Source organism: Myotis brandtii, unplaced genomic scaffold, assembly GCF_000412655.1.
Source record: "Myotis brandtii unplaced genomic scaffold, ASM41265v1 scaffold259, whole genome shotgun sequence".
Classification (NCBI taxonomy): domain Eukaryota; kingdom Metazoa; phylum Chordata; class Mammalia; order Chiroptera; family Vespertilionidae; genus Myotis; species Myotis brandtii.
Genome location: NW_005359840.1, coordinates 1,619,385 through 1,624,049, shown reverse-complemented (window position 1 = coordinate 1,624,049; position 4,665 = coordinate 1,619,385).

Sequence of the window (4,665 nt, the reverse complement as noted above, 5' to 3'; positions counted from 1 at the left end):
TCTGGTGCATGGATTTGTGCACTGGTGGCGTCCCTCGGCCTGGCCTCTGACATCCCTTGAGGGGTCCCAGATTGCGAGAGGGCACAGGCCAGGCTGAGGGACCCCACAGGTGCACAAATCCATGCACTGGGCCTCTAGTAAGATTATATAAATTTCAAGTGTACAGTATTATAATAAATCATCTATCATTATGTGCTCATCACTCAAAGTTTAGTCTCTTTCCATCAACATTTGACCCTCTTTACCTTCTTATTCCTTCCCCTAACCCCCTCCACATCTGGTAGCCACCATATTGTTGTCTGGGTCAATAAATATTTTATTTGTCTATTTTATTTATTCATTAGTTTCCTTCTGTTTTATATCCCACATATGAGTAACCCTGCTGTTTTTTTTTTATCTCCATGTGATCAGTATTTTTTTACTTTAAATATATTTTTTATTGATTTTTTACAGAGAAGAAGGGAGATGGATAGAGAGTTAGAAACATCGATGAGGTAGAACTGAGGAGAAACCAAGATGGCGGCATAGATCATACCTCAACATAATAAAAGCCATATATGACAGGCCCACAGCCAACATCATACTCAATGGACAAAAACTAACACCATTTCCCCTAAGAACAGGAACAAGACAGGGATGCCCACTCTCGCCACTCCTCTTTAACATAGTCCTGGAAGTATTAGCCATTGCAATTAGACAAGAAGAAGAAATAAAAGGCATCCAAATTGGAAAAGAGGAAGTAAAACTGTCCTTATTTGCAGACGACATGATATTATACATACAAAACCCTAGAGACTCCATCAAAAAACTACTAGACTTAATACATGAATTTGGCAATGTAGCAGGATACAAAATTAACCCCAAGAAATCTGAGGCATTTCTATACACCAATAGTGAACTTTCAGAAAGAGAGATTATAAAAACAATCCCATTTACCATCGCACCAAAAAAATTAAGCTACCTAGGAATAAACTTAACTAAAGAGGTAAAAGACCTCTACTCAGAAAACTACAGGACGTTGAAAAAAGAGATAGAGGAAGACATAAAGAGATGGAAGAACATACCATGTTCTTGGATTGGTAGAATCAACATCATTAAAATGTCCATACTACCCAAAGCAATCTATAAATTCAACGCACTTCCCATTAAAATACCAATGGCCTACTTCAAAGATCTAGAACGAACTCTCCAAAAATTCATCTGGAATAAAAAAAGACCCCGAATAGCTGCAGCGATCCTGAGAAAGAACAAAGTAGGTGGGATCTCAATGCCGGATATCAAGCTGTATTACAAAGCCACTGTTCTCAAAACTGCCTGGTACTGGCACAAGAACAGACATATAGATCAGTGGAATAGAATAGAGAGTCCAGAAATTAGCCCGAACCAATATGCTCAATTAATATTTGACAAAGGAGGCAAGAACATACAATGGAGCCAAGATAGTCTCTTCAATAAATGGTGTTGGGAAAATTGGACAGATATATGCAAGAAAATGAAACTAGACCACCAACTTACACCATACACAAAAATAAACTCAAAATGGATAAAGGACTTAAATGTACGACAGGAAACCATAAAAATTCTAGAAGAATTCAAAGGCAACAAAATCTCAGACATATGCCGAAGCAATTTCTTCACTGATACAGCTCCTAGGGCAGTTGAAACTAAAGAGAAAATGAACAAATGGGACTACATCAAAATAAAAAGCTTCTGCACAGCAAAAGAAACCATCAACAAAACAACAAGAAAACCCACTGCGTGGGAAAACATATTTGCCAACGTCATATCTGATAAGGGCCTAATCTCCAAAATTTATAGGGAACTCATACAACTTAACAAAAAGAAGATAAACAATCCAATCAAAAAATGGGCAAAGGATCTAAATAGACACCTTTCAAAAGAGGACATTCAGAAAGCCAAGAGACATATGAAAACATGCTCAAAGTCACTAATCATCCGAGAGATGCAAATCAAAACAACAATGAGGTACCATCTCACACCTGTCAGACTGGCTATCATCAACAAATCAACAAACGACAAGTGCTGGAGAGGATGTGGAGAAAAAGGAACACTTGTGCACTGCTGGTGGGAATGCAGACTGGTGCAGCCACTATGGAAGACAGTATGGAGTTTCCTCAAAAAGCTGGAAATGGAACTCCCATTTGACCCTGTGATCCCACTTCTAGGAATATATCCCAAGAAACCAGAAACACCAATCAGAAAGGATCTATGCACCCCTATGTTCATAGCAGCACAATTCACCATAGCTAAGATTTGGAAACAGCCTAAGTGCCCATCAGTAGATGAATGGATTAGAAAACTGTGGTACATCTACACGATGGAATACTATGCTGCTGTAAAAAAGAAGGAACTCTTACCATTTGCAACGGCATGGATGGAACTGGAGAGCATTATGCTAAGTGAAATAAGCCAGTCAATGAAGGAAAAATACCACATGATCTCACTCATTCATGGATAATAAAGACCATTACAAACTTTTGAACAATAATAGATACAGAGGCAGAGCTGCCTCAAACTGATTGTCAAACTGCAGTGGGAAGGCCAGAGAGGGTTGGGGGGCAGAAGGGAGGGGAGTAAGAGATCAACCGAAGGACTTGTATGCATGCATATAAGCATAACCAATGGACATAAGACACTGGGGGGTAAAGGAGGCCAGGGGATTGTCAAGGGGGGGGGCACATATGTAATACCCTTTGTAATACTTTTAGCAATAAAAATAAATAAATAAAAAAAGAAAAGAAAAGGAAAGAAAAAAAAAGAAACATCGATGAGAGAGAAACATTGATCAGCACATCGCCTACTGGGGATTGAGCCTTCAACCAAGATACATGTCCTTGATGGGATCGAACCTAGGACCCTTCAGTCTGCAACCCAATGCTCTACCCATGAGCCAAACCTGTTAGGGCTGATCAGTATTTTAATATTCTTTGAACTTGATAAAAATTAGGGCACACTTTAACTTTCCTCTATCTCGTCTCTTATCTTTTATGCTACTGTATATTACTTTAGTCTTACTTTGTTTCTCTCTTTAACAAAAGAATATATTTGTACTCAGGCCTCTGTGTATGTTTTAGTATGTACATGTACAGTCACTATTAATAAAGTTTATCCAATTATTTTATAATATTCTTTGGTTATCATTGCTTTTTGCAAGCATTCTTCCTTATGAATTTATTTTTCTTCTTACTGAAATATCTTCCAAAAGTTTTCACTAAAATATGAAAATGTCCTTAGTTCACCTCACTATTGAATGATAATTTGTCTAGATACCAAATATAGGTTAGCAATCATTTTATCTCTACACTGGGACAGTACTCCATTTTCTACTGTTTATGATAAGAAGTCTGATGATCACTCTAATGTTTTATGTGACAGTCAGACCAGTACTGTTTCTTTGTAGATATTCTGTGTAGATATTTATTGTATTAGTAACTAAAAAATAAGTTTTTTTATCCCAGAATTCTTGTAAATATCAATTTGTGTTTATATATCATGGTCAGGATATTACCTATCTCTCTTTTTTATTTAAAACATTTATTTATTTTATTCTTATTGAGGTAAAACTTATATGCTGGCAAATGAATAGATTTTAACCATGTAAGTTGGTGAGCTTTTGCAAATGTACCCATATAACCAACAGAAACCTTTGAAAATACAGAACCAATCAATACAGTACCCATATAACCAACAGAAACCTTTGAAAATACAGAACATTTCAATAACTCCAGAAACTTTCTTCATGTTCTTTCTAGTCACTTCTTACCAGTTCTGATCACTGTTACCCAAAATTATTTTCCTATTCTATAAATTTATTTAAAAGTAATAATAAAATATCTGCTATTTTGTGCCCACCTTATTTTGTTCAGCATGTTGGTGAGATATATCCATGCTATTTCATGTATTAGTAATTTGTTTTTTTGTTGTTTCGGTTGAGTAATATTTTATTGTTTAAAAATATCAAAAGTTGTAATTCCATCTTCTTTAGATGAACAATTGGGTTGTTTCAAATGTTTTTCCTGTTAATAAAGTTCGATTAAAATGCTTTGTAAGTCTTTTGTTAAGCATGTGTTTTCATTTGTCTTGTGTAAGTTCCTAAAAGGAGAATTTCCACATCATATGCTAGGTATATGTTTTAAATTGTAAGATATTACAAATTAGTGTTCCCAAAGTGGCTGAACCATTTTACATTCTCATCAGTGATATGTGAGAGTGTAGTTGCTCCACATCCCCACCAGTATCTTGTATGTCATTATGTTTTGTTTTTATTGTTTAATAATTCTGATAGTTGAGTAATTTGCCTTTTATTGTAGAAGTAATTTCATTTTCCTGAAAACTAAAGATGTTGAGTACCTATTCCTGTACTTATTAAGTATTCATATATTGCTTGTGCTTTTTCAATTATTTTGAAGATCTTTATTGATTTGTCTTTTTATTATTGAGTTGTAAGAATTTCTTTCTATGCACAGGCATGACACACACATTCTATAAACAAATTTACTTGTGAGTTGCCTTTTCATTTTTTTTACTATTTATTCTTAATAATTCCAATTTATCATATATCTTTTACAGTTATGGTTTCTTGTGTTCTATATAAGAAGCTTTGGCTAATCCCAAGGTGGCAAAATTGTGCTCCTATGTATACCT